Source organism: Choloepus didactylus (assembly GCF_015220235.1).
Source record: "Choloepus didactylus isolate mChoDid1 chromosome 11 unlocalized genomic scaffold, mChoDid1.pri SUPER_11_unloc3, whole genome shotgun sequence".
Taxonomy (NCBI): Eukaryota; Metazoa; Chordata; class Mammalia; order Pilosa; family Megalonychidae; genus Choloepus; species Choloepus didactylus.
Window position 1 is genome coordinate 2,148,800 of NW_023637580.1, and position 13,525 is coordinate 2,162,324.

A 13,525-nucleotide genomic window follows, 5' to 3' on the forward strand; every position below is an offset into this window, starting at 1 on the left:
GGCAAATTTGCTAAAATTTTGTCATCATTTAATACTCATATTGTTTTACAATTTCAAATTTGGAAAGGCAAAGTAATTGCTTTTGAATCACTAAAGCTTAATACAATATCTTCATATTTTATATTAAGTATATTATGATATTCATTTAATATAAAACAGTCAACCTGATATAATGAAATTAACTTGAATATTTAACCTCTTTAATATGTTTCCAAGTTTTCATTTTATTAAAATTATTTAAGTCATTTGTTAATAGAGTTTCTTGTTTTCTTCTTAGTGATAATATGTGTTAAGTTACCAGGTGAGATTGTTAAATATAGACATGGATATTTGGAGAAAAACCTACATAACAAAGTATTATTTTCAATTATTGTATATTTTTACTGGCAAAGATTCAGAAACTTGATTTACCACAAACATAGTACATATGTACACATAAGTGTTGTGTATTTTATGTGTATATAATTTCTCAGTATAGCAAATCAGAGTTTTCTAAAATAGTCTCTTCTTTCCACACTTGGATAATAGCGAATTTGGCAGTCAAGTTTTAAATAAGATTCTGATATTCTTCACAGAGGAATCTGATAATGGATATGCTCTAAGTATTGAGCAGGCAGAACACACTGTTTAAGAATTTTCTATATTCATTTTTTTTTGTACAGAAAATTATTTTAGAGCATACTTCTCATTGCTGCCAGAACATGTTTATTCCTAAAGCTGTAAATGATAGGGTTGAGTGTGGGAGTGAGGATGGTATAGAATATTTAGAATATTGCCAAAAACTTATCCTGGCCTCGACTATTGTAGGATTTGGATCTTATGTATGTGAAAATAGGTGGCCCATAGTACATTATGACCACAATCATGTGGAAGGAACAGGTAGAAAATGACTTTTTCCATGCCTCTGATGATTTCATTTGGAGGACGGTGAGGAGAACTTGGACATAAGAAGCTGATATCATGGAGAAAGGGATCAGCAGGAAGATGATACCACTTACATAAGCTCCTTGTTCATAGTGTGATGTGTCTGTACAGGACAACTTCAACATTGCTGGGATTTCACAGAAAAAAATGATCAATAGCCCTAGAACCACAGAAGGAGAGATGGAGTGCATAGGCTGTGTGAACTGTGGAGTTGAAGATCCCAACAAGCCAGGACCCTCCGGCCATGAGAACACTGACATGCTCATTCATGAGAATCAGATAGTGCAGTGGGTGACACTTGGCTGCATAGTGGTCATAGGACATGGCTGCCAGGAGGAGGCACTCACCACCCAGCAGGGTGAGGGACAGAAATATTTGGAAGCCACAGCCAGCAAATGAAATTGTTTTCCTGCCTGACAGAAAGTCGCTGATCATTTTTGGAACAATGTTGGAAATATGTAAGATATCCATGAAAGAGAGATGGCTGAGCAGGAAATACATAGGTGTATGGAGACGTATGTCCCTGTGGATGAGGAGGATCATAACTGTATTTTCTATAATAGTCATAATAAAAATGACAAATAGAAAGGAAAAGAAGACCAGACTTGTTTGGGAAGAAAACAGTCTCAAGAATATGAAGTCACTGCTGAAAGTGTGATTCTCATATCCCATCCTTTATCACCCACTCTATACCTAAAAGAAAAAAATAAATAAGAGATGAATAGGGAAGTAAGAAAAAGTACTGTAAAACTGAGATTATTACAAATACCCACATAAAATTAGGTAAATGTAAGCCAATCAGTTTACTTTAATATAAATCACTTTTCACTATCGAACATGTGAAAAAATGTTTTAAGTGCCTTTATTTTTTATTTTTATTCTCACTCAGCAGAAATGAAGTTTCATGGTGGGAGAGCTTTGCTTTGTTCACTACTCCAAACCAAGTGCCTAAACAGTGCCTGGCAGGTATTGGTTGTTCAATAATATGTGTTGAATGCATGAATGGGCTGTGTGTTAGGTTCAGAGCCATTCAAGAATCCACAAAAACGCAGCGAGTCATGGTTTAAGTAGAGAATTTAAGGTTTATTAGAGGAAGAAAGCAGAAGAAAGCAGGTGGGAGCCATCAGAAAAGAAAGAAAGGAAAAATGGCTCTGGCCCTCTATCTGAGAGCAGCATTTTTTAAAGGAAAAACCCACGTGGGGAGGGAAGGGTGTTGGGGGGGAAGGGTCCTGCTGAGTGTGTTCTGGGCCTCGACTGGGTGAGTGTCTGTCAACTTCTAGGCTGATAGGTTGTTAGGATTCTAGCCCATTATTCTTCTCAGAAAAGCAGCTGCGTTATCTATCTAGGGAGAACAGGCCTTTTCAGTTGTTTGTCTTTTTGGACATATCTGACCTTGCTTTTACCCGCCTTTTGGGGTTGGGACACCACTGTGGTGGGGACAACCTTAAACAGCCTTCATTCTTTAGTTTATGGGGCGCCTGTTTTCTGTGAGATAACCTGCGGGGCCTCTGGGTTAGAAACTCCTTCTATATGTTAGTTCCTTTCTTTCTGGGATCTAACACTGTGGAACTCAATTTCCATCTCATTTATTTTCATTTAGATTAAGACAACAGAAAATGAAATGACTTTCAAGAAATAATAAGTAATGAAATTCTTAACAAAGTTTTGTTTTCCCATATTGTAAAATTTGAAACATCACTCATATTTTAATTTTCAAAATGCAATGTTTATTTAGCCAGGCATCAACAATGCATGTTTAACAATATAGTTAAATGTTGCCTGATTTTTTAGTTTATAGAAATTAAATATTATTTTATGAAATCTAAGCATAGGGATAATAAAGCCTAGCAAATTTTTTTTAATTTTTACTTGGGTAATGATTACTTAAATAACTTAATAATGATTTGTGCACGTTCTATATGTAATGATAATCATCAATATAAATGCATAAGTAGTCACATACATGAATATATATATATCCATAAACATGCACTTCTTTATATATGAATATTTAATTTTTGAAAACATCAATCCAAGCTTCTGGTTTTCAATAAATGTTAAGGTCATCAAAAACTAACAATAAATATAACACAAATTTTTTTGTTATTTAATTAACATATAAATTTATATAGAATGAACTTTGATTTCATTTTGTGAAATATTTTAATATTCAATATGGAAATCATGTCACTGTTAAAATGAAACTATTTTTTCTGTAATTGATTTTTGTGTTGTGAAAATGGAATTCTTCACTATAAAATAAACAATTGCTTATTCCTGTTTTTATCACCTGGAATGTTTCCACTTCTTTGCAATGATTGTAAGAATTTTTAAATTTTATCACATGGATCAGTTTTGTGAGTATGTACATGTATAAATTGAATTGTGCCAACAGCTCAGTAAAATTTGATGTTAAATAAGGGCTGTAGTGTTTCCCATGAGCTGTTTGATCATAGTAAATTTCCAAAATCAAGGAACACTATTGACAACTAAAATTCAGTATTATCCATACACAGGCATATTCAAATTTGTTGACTTTTTCCCCACTCTCCAGAATCATATTCTCCTTTTGATTTTGCTATTTTCATTAATAATTTCCTTCATTATAGTCATTCTCATTCCAGTGATAAGACTCCATGGTTAATATCAAGAAACAAGAGCAATGTCCTTTACTCTGACTCATAATTATGTACCAGATTCTCTGGCCCATTGGAGGTGCTCAATAAATGCTTGTTTAAGGAATGATTTCCTATTTTACTATGTCCTCTGACATAGAAATGTTTTAGGTATGCATCAATCCTTCTTCCCCTGTATATCTTACCTGTATTTATACTTTAAGCATTTCCATTTTGTCTTAAACAATAGTGTCAATATTCTGTCTTCAGATATTGGAAGCGCTCTATAATTGTATCCCTAACTCTATCATCCCACTTTTACCACATTCTCCCATATTCCATGATGAACTTGAGGTTTCAACAATCCTCTTTTAGTAATTTTATCTACTGAGTCTATCATAAATTTTGAACACATTCCCAAGATGTTGGAATGGTAGACAAAATTATATGCACTAAGCCATTTAGGAGCTTTTGAACTTTGATGGAAATCAACAGTTGAATGTAAGAAGTAATGTTCTACTAGTGAGGTTCCTAATTGTCAATGAAGAATGAAGAAAGCATGTGTCACATATGAAGTATATTCCTCAATACAACTCTTTGTGGGAGTAAAGTCTATCTCCAGTCTTGCTCAAAAAGCATTCTTTGTTTATTCTAAATGTTGGAGAAGATATGCAACATGCAATTTATACCCACCTACTATTTATAAGTTTGGAGGTTAATCAAAGTCTATGCCCTGAATATGATTGTAAGTCCTGGGTTTTTAGGAAAACGTTGCTTTATATTTTAAGACTCTGTGTTTGTGTGCGTGTGCATGTGTGTGTGTGCATGTGTAAAATATATGTAATTTGGAAAAGGCTATGAATGAGAATAGTCAGCTCAGTCCAAAATTAAGCAATGTACATTATTCTCCATAAACTTGTTTTGAGGTCAGACACTTCATTTTAGGGCAACATAGAATGTGGTTATGGAGAAAGAAATATAAAATAGCATTGGCATGAATCATGTAGCTCATTTAATACTAAGAAAATAAATGAAAAAGAATAGAACATAATTATATTTTATAGGTGTACTTTCTTCAAATAATAACCTCATATGATTAAAGTTATGCTTGTGTCAGGTGGCTCACCATATCAAAAATTCTTGTTTTACATAGAAGATATTTCATTCCTTAAATTAATTTAGCCAAGGATTTCAACCATTTTGAATAAGTTGCTGAAGTTTGTAATTTTGTCAGTGGCACTACTTAAGACTTAATATGTTTACTCAAATTAGTTAATCAGACTATTGTTAATTGGTTACAGTAAAAATTGGAGCATTGAATTGTTCTGGATTTGAAATCATTTTCCAGAAAAGGAGATAGTTGTACCTAACCTTTCCCTGATCAGGAAACTAAAACCATACCATACATGTACTCATTGATTCCACCAAATCAAGAAGTCCTTATTTTGTGCTCATAAAGATTTTCAAATGTACTACTTCTCCATTAATTTTGACAAAACTACATTCTAAATGTACACTTTATTAAGTTTGTCATTGTTAAGTTAAAACATACAGAATATTTCTTTAAATTTGTATTGGAGGCACATGATTCTCTAATTTGGATCTATTCCACATTCTTGCATCAGAATGTTATGAAATTATTTTTCACTATTTCTTTACATTAAAATTTTTACCATGAAATAAACAAAATACCATAAAAGAATGAATCAGTTCTACCTGAAGAAATATTTATTTTGAAAATATGAATATCCTAGGGAAATTAAGTTTAATGTGCACACTTATTACATTCTATATTTAAAATATTTTTAATTTGGAACTTTTCTATAAACCTATAATGCCAATGACCTACTTGATATAATAACCATAAACTCTATTTAAAAACTTCATCTTCCTGCTTACTGGGTTGATGACCAAGTGATTCAAAATAATTGGTTGTTACAGGTAATTCACTCAACTACAATGCAATTTCATGGAGAGGCTGTAGTCCAATACTAAACTGACCTACATGTGAGAGTAATAAAACTTTATTTTATTTCAAGCTGTTATATAGGATATTGATAAAATAAATGTATAATAGATGTTAGTCTAGAAATAAGTGTGCTACTTCCAAAAACAGAAGTATAGGCAATATATTTCCTGTTGCTTTTGAAAAAGATAAACAAGATAATATAATACAAATATAGTGGTAGAAACAGTTCATTTTCTCTCAGTCTCATCTCTATACAAAGTATCCATCAGACATGAAATTAGATCTGAAGTGAATATCTATTAAATTGGGATATTATAGTACTAGTTCCATGGGGTTGCTTTAAAGATTAAATGAGATGTACTTATTATAATTTTCAGGTGTGAAAATTATTGACATTGAATTTAATTTAATTATAATTAGGCATATATATGCTACTATAATTAACCATAAATTTCAAAAACTGAGAATCACTAATAAACACATGCAATGCATGCATTTACACAAAGTGCACACACACATAGAACAGAGCCTAACATATTCAATATACAATAATAAAACATTGTTTATATTATTACTGGGTTATAATCTCTATTTTACTGTATAATAATTATTATTATTACATATTTAAATTTATATGTACACTATTGTATACCAAAGAGAGGGAGAATGATGAAGACAGGAATAGAGATAGAGAGGCCGAGACAGAGAGAGAGAGAATTAGAGAGAGAAATACTCAGAATATAATAGAATATGACAAGAAAGCAAAATTCACTTCAATGAGATGAATCAGACATAAATTACTCACTTCCTGGTAAATTGCTCCATGCAGCTGCCTGAGGGAGAAAGGAACTAAGACATTGAATGAGAATGCTGGAGATGGCTTTCTCACACATACACAGAGACAGGTATGTGAGAGAGAAAAAAATATGGCAGGTGTGAAGATGAAAGAGCAAAGCAAGTGATGTATTATGTTCCTTATTCTAAAGTTAAGAAGTTCAGATGCTAATGATTTCTTTTAGACTAGCCATTTGATGTTATAATTAACTATTTTTTCCCATTTGGTCTTTTAAGGGCACTGCATCATGGCCCACAGTAGTATTACATGCTGACCACACATCTACCCCTCAATGCCACCACCCTGATATAGAGAAATCCTGCACTAAGTGTCTCACAGTGACATCAAATTCATCATTTCCAACAACGAACTGCCCACATGAGTCTACAATCTCAGTGAATAGTAAAATCATGTACAATTGTTCCTGCCAGAAATCAATGAATCGTCTTTGACTTTGTACTTCTGTCTCCTTCCAGGTACAAGTTTCCTATCTAGTCTGTCTGCATAAATGCTTCTCATAAGTTATTCACTCTTCTCTATGTATCATGTGTGGCCTTTGTGGCTCTAAAGCATTCACTTTCCCCTTATCTCTCAATTGAACAGAACCTGGGTAGACTCAGTGCCACCCACGTACCACCATACACTTCTCCTCATAGCTGTGGAGCATGGCTAATTGCCTAAATTCTGATATTGACATTAGAAAACTGGTGGAGATTTGAGTCAAACATAACGTTTCTTCCTTCATCCTAATACTTAGCATATGGACAGGTTAATGTAGCCCTGCAGTTGTCCAGGAACAGTTATTAGGTGACCGTAATGTACAGAAGCAGAAAATTAAGAGCCATAAGCAATTTGCTATTGTCCCAGAGTCCCAGAGCAGACCAGTATGCCAAAATCCAGACTTCTTTTCTATGATCAAGTTAAAAAGTGTAATTCTTTAGTGGTTAAGTCCTCAGTGAGGGATCTTTACTTAGAACAGAACTGAAGTCTCTCATGTAATACACATACTACATGTAAATGACAGATTTGTTTTTCTGAAAAAAAAAGAAGTCATTTATTTGGTAGAGGAAATTAAAAGCAAGGACTCAGATGATTCTAACAGTCTGGATGGGGAAATCTTCTATGGGATAGTTAACAATATGTCTCATGAATTTGATGCCTGCTGAACAATATAGCTCATGAATTTGATGTCTGCTTACCATGCAAGGCAACTGAGACTATGGGTTTAGATACAGGATTTAAAAAGCTCAAAATATGAGGAAAGGTTTTGCCATTTTCAGCAAAGTACATAAGAGACAGATGAAGTCAAGCTAAAGTTAACAGAAAAGAAATAAGATTTTTGATGGAATATTTCTATGCTTGGAGCATAAAATAAAAGTCACCTAAGATACTTGATTATTAACTTTGCAGATTGAAAACCTTAACTGCTTATGTTCTTTTAAAATTACCAGATAATTAGAAAATATGGGGTGTCAGACTTACAAAGAGAAGAATCCATGGCTCACAACTTATCAAGTGCATTCCCTTGAGATTTCTCTCAAGACAATATGACTTTTCACAAAAAACCAATTTAAATATCTTCTTGCCCAGGGCAATGGATACAAATTTCCTCTTTGGAGCCATCTTTGATAATGGTGGGAACAGTCTGTCAGTTGATTAAAAATTCTGCCTTTCTAGGATTTTTTTTTTTTTTTGGCTGAAATCATTTGCTAATGAAAGTGGCTAGAAGTGAATTAAATTTTTGAAGGAGGAATATTGCCAAAGCAAACCTGGTCAATATCACTATGGGAATTTTAGAACTTGAAGTAATTCCCTTGACTCTGAATCAGTACTGGCAGGTATTTGGCTACACGTCAGTACAGCACTGAAAAATTTCTAATTCCTCCCATAAATCAAGCAGGTAAGCAGGATTAAGGACAGAAAAAGAACATGCACAAAGGAGGATGTGAAGAGCAAAAGAGCACAGTGGATGAGAGAATCCACCAGAAGGAAAAACAAAGGACTTACATTTCTTATGACACAGCTCTGCTTGCAGCAGATAAAATCCTTGCTATGCCTCAATCAAAGGACTTTGGTTAATTGTTAATTTAACACCACAAATATACAACTGTATGCATAACAATCTAGTTAACTACTGTCTTATTTGGGTCATTTAGATTACTTCTCAGATTTTATTAGACAAATTAATGTAAACAGTTTCATTGAAACACTAATTTTCCTACATTCAGATGTATTTTCTAAATCAGTAGTAAAATTAGCTATCAATGTGCAATATTGGTGTGAACCTTGACTCATTTTTCATACCCCATCCTGCCCCCACTGACCACTTTCCAAAGCTGTTGCCTCCCTGCCTAGGTTGCAAGAGTTTCCATTTCTCTTTTCACTGATCTCCAAAATCTTCACCTACAAACCTCATAGATAAGTTCTTTTTTTTCAACAGCTCCAGCTAGACCAGCCTGAATTGGCTTTAATCATCAAGATATGTGCAATTAAAAAGAAGGTTAACCTAGGAGAAAATTTTGCCTAATTATAATAGCAAAAATCACACTCAGTGAACTGTAACTCTGATGCTTTGTTTTGCTGATGCTGTTTTGAAACTGCACATTGTAACTGGGCAATAACAATAAATCATGACTTACCTTGTTTTGCAACCCCTAGTTGGGTGCCCATGCACATAGCCCCTGAGGTTGGGTGACCTTGCACATAGCACCTTATTGCTTAATATGAGTCTACCCAGATCCAAACATCACAAATTCCTAACCTATCTTACTGAACCTAGCCAGTTCTAATTGAGATTAGCATGCCTGATATACACAGTAGTCTAAGAATGTAATCACTCTTCTCATACACAGCAATTAGACTATCTCATACCTCCTCATCTCAAACTGCCTTGCTTTTTAAGCCTGTCTGCCTTTGTTTGAATGCTAAAAAACACTGAAAGTTTCTCCAGTTCTGGGAGATAGATTTAAGAACTCCCTTTCACTCTACTCAGAGTTAGCCTTTGCAAAATAATCTTTTTCTCTTCTCAAAATCCCAGTGTCTACTGATTTACTTTGTGTGCTTCATGTGAGGAATTATTTTTAGCAACAAAAATATTATTTATAATTTTTAATCCATTTTCAAATAATTTCAAATGGTGTTTTGTTTTCAAATTTATTAAATTCTTGTTTCATTGCTTTAATTGCAAAAAATGCAACCTATATAAAGGTAGATATCTATGTTTTAATTGCTGATTCACTTTAAAATATTATATTTATAGTTATTTCAGAATTGTATACATTTTTCTTATAAGAAATTATTGAACATAGATATCAAGAAATAACAATTCATCATATTATTCAAAAAGTTGATTTGGGAAGAAAAAGGCAGAAAATTGATCCATGATAATTGCTTTCTATCCAGAATATTCCTTCAGATTATAAATTTTGGTGGTGATAATCCCAGTATCTATTCTTCAAAATGCTTAGTATTTCCTTGGATGAGATAGAAACTCAGAGAACCATAATAGTTGAAAGTTAACATAATTAATTCCCTGTTTCTAATTTCCCCCCATATAACTTCTTTTCTCCTTATTGCAGATCATTTTTTTCTGGAACACATTTCTCTGTATTCAAGCTCTCTGCTGAGTTGCACCTTGTTCCTAGGTTTATAAACAAAGTCCATAAAATCTCCCTAACTTTACTTCCATGTTCCAGTGAGTCTGGACTATTTACATTTACATAAGTTTGCATTTCTTGCACCTTTGCCTTAAGGCCACATTTTTCTCCCCCACCAAGTCTAAAGGCTTAGAAGTCTTCCATATTCAATATTTACTTTTAAGATCCTCCCTCCATGCAGACTTTCTTGCTCTCTTTAGAGCAGGGACTCTCTCTCAGAACCTAGTACCTCAATCTAGGCATCATGTTTAATCTTGCACTTTGTTCATGTTTTGATGCACTCTGCTGCTCCTGGTAAAGGATTTCACAGTAGGGTGTACTCTGGTCCAACTGTAACTTGATCCATGCATCCCTACATGGCCTGGTCCCTACTTTCCTTCTAAAATACTCATCTCTGACCATGATGGCTTTGACCAGTTACACTCCACAGAGAACATGCTTGCTATTTCCTTTCACATTTAACACACTAGGCTCACTGTCACTTCACAGAACTTGCTAGCTCCTCAGAAGCCTCAAACAGCTCTGTTATCATACATGTGCCTGGTCTTTTGTCACACAATATATCTGCTTCAAATTCATTTCCTTAAAAGTGACTGGGGGAGGGCGGGGCAAGATGGCAGACTGGTGAGCTGTATGTTTTAGTTACTCCTCCAGGAAAGTATGTAGAAAGCCAGGAACTGCGTGGACTGGACACCAAAGAGCAATCTGACTTTGGGCATACTTCATACAACACTCATGAAAACGTGGAACTGCTGAGATCAGTGAAATCTGTAAGTTTTTGCGGCCAGGGGAACCACGCCCCTCCCTGCCAGGCTCAGTCCCATGGGAGGAGGGGCTGTCAGCTCCGGGAAGGAGAAGGGAGAACTGCAGTGGCAGCCCTTATCGGAAACTCATTCTACTGAGCCAAACTCCAACCATAGATAGACTGAGACCAGACACCAGAGAATCTGAGAGCAGCCAGCCCAGCAGAGAGGAGACAGGCATAGAGAAAAAAAAAACAACAAGAAAAACTCCGAAATAAAAGCGGAGGATTTTTGGAGTTCTGGTGAACATAGAAAGGGGAAGGGCAGAGCTCAGGCCCCAGCTCAGGCCCTGAGGTGCATATGCAAATCGCGAAGAAAAGCTGATCTCTCTGCCCTGTGGACCTTTCCTTAATGGCCCTGGTTGCTTTGTCTCTTAGCATTTCAATAACCCATTAGATCACTGAGGAGGGCCCTTTTTTTTTTTTTTAATCCTTTTATCTTTTTCTAAAACAATTACTCTAAGAAGCCCAATACAGAAAGCTTCAAAGACTTGCAATTTGGGCAAGTCAAGTCAAGAGCAGAACTAAGAGAGCTCTGAGACAAAACGCAATAATCCAGTGGCTGAGAAAATTCACTAAACACCACAACTTCCCAAGAGAAGGGGGGTGTCCATTCACAGCTATCATCCTGGTGGACAGGAAACACTCCTGCCCATCGCCAGCCCCATAGCCCAGAACTGCCCCAGACAACCCAGTGTGATGGAAGTGCTTCAAATAACAGGCACACACCACAAAACTGGGCGTGGACATTAGCCTTCCCTGCAACCTCGGCTGATTGTCCCAGAGTTGGGAAGGTAGAGCAGTGTGAATTAACAAAGCCCCATTCAGCCATCATTTCAGCAGACTGGGAGCCTCCCTACACAGCCCAGCAGCCCAGAACTGCCCTGGGGGGACGGCACTCACCGGTGACATTACACAGTCATCCCTCAACAGAGGACCCGGGGTGCACGGCCTGGAAGAGGGGCCCACTTGCAAGTCTCAGGAGCCATACTCCAATAACAAGGACTTGTGGGTCAGTGGCAGAGACAAACTGTGGCAGGACTGAACTGAAGGATTAGACTATTGCAGCAGCTTTAAAACTCTAGGATCACCAGGGAGATTTGATTGTTAGAGCCACACCCCCTCCCTGACTGCCCAGAAACACAACACATATACAGGGCAGGCAACACCAATTACACACGCAAGCTTGGTACACCAATTGGCCCCCACAAGACTCACTCCCCCACTCAACAAAAAGGCTAAGCAGGGGAGAAATGGCTTGTGGAGAACAGGTGGCTCATGGACGCCACCTGCTGGTTAGTTAGAGAAAGTGTACTCCATGAAGCTGTAGATCTGATAAATTAGAGATAAGGACTTCAATTGGTCTACAAATCCTAAAAGAACCCTATCAAGTTCAGCAAATGCCATGAGGCCAAAAACAACAGAAAATTATAAAGCATATGAAAAAACCAGATGATATGGATAACCCAAGCCCAAGCACCCAAATCAAAAGACCAGAAGAGACACAGCACCTAGAGCAGCTACTCAAAGAACTAAAGATGAACAATGAGACCATAGTACGGGATACAAAGGAAATCAAGAAGACCCTAGAAGAGCATAAAGAATACATTGCAAGACTAAATAAAAAAATGGATGATCTTATGGAAATTAAAGAAACTGTTGACCAAATTAAAAAGATTCTGGACACTCATAGTACAAGACTAGAGGAAGATGAACAACGAATCAGTGACCTGGAAGATGACAGAATGGAAAATGAAAGCATAAGAGAAAGAATGGGGAAAAAAATTGAAAAAATCAAAATGGACCTCAGGGATATGATAGATAATATGAAACGTCCGAATATAAGACTCATTGGTGTCCCAGAAGGGGAAGAAAAGGGTAAAGGTCTAGGAAGAGTATTCAAAGAAATTGTTGGGGAAAACTTCCCAAATCTTCTAAACAACATAAATACACAAATCATAAATGCTCAGCAAACTCCAAATAGAATAAATCCAAATAAACCCACTCCGAGACATATACTGATCACACTGTCAAACACAGAAGAGAAGGAGCAAGTTCTGAAAGCAGCAAGAGTAAAGCAATTCACTACATAAAAAGGAAACAGCATAAGACTAAGCAGTGACTAATCAGCAGCCACCATGAAGGTGAGAAGGCAGTGGCACGATATATTTAAAATTCTGAGTGAGAAAAATTTCCAGCCAAGAATACTTTATCCAGCAAAGCTCTCCTTCAAATTTGAGGGAGAGCTTAAATTTTTCACAGACAAACAAATGCTGAGAGAATTTGCTAACAAGAGACCTGCCCTACGGGAGATACTAAAGGGAGCCCTACAGACAGAGAAACAAAGAAAGGACAGAGAGACTTGGACAAAGGTTCAGTACTAAAGAGACTCAGGATGGGTACAATAAAGGATATTAATAGACAGAGGGGAAAAATATGACAAACATAAACCAAAGGATTAGATGGCTGATTCAAGAAATGCCTTCACGGTTATAACGATGAATGTAAATGGATTAAACTCACCAATTAAAGGATATAGATTCGCAGAATGGATTAAAAAAAATGAACCATCAATATGTTGCATACAAGAGACTCATCTTAGACACAGGGACACAAAGAAACTGAAAGTGAAAGGATGGAAAAAAGTATTTCATGCAAGCTACAGCCAAAAGAAAGCAGGTGCAGCAATATTAATCTCAGATAAAATAGACTTCAAATGCAGGG

The 13,525-nt window shown here is 35.9% G+C and overlaps 1 pseudogene; it reads right to left on the reverse strand.

Moving 5' to 3' along the window:
• Positions 1 to 644: 644 nt before the first annotated feature.
• LOC119524637 lies at positions 645 to 1,596 on the reverse strand (annotated as a pseudogene).
• Between the last annotated feature and the right edge of the window lie 11,929 nt (positions 1,597 to 13,525).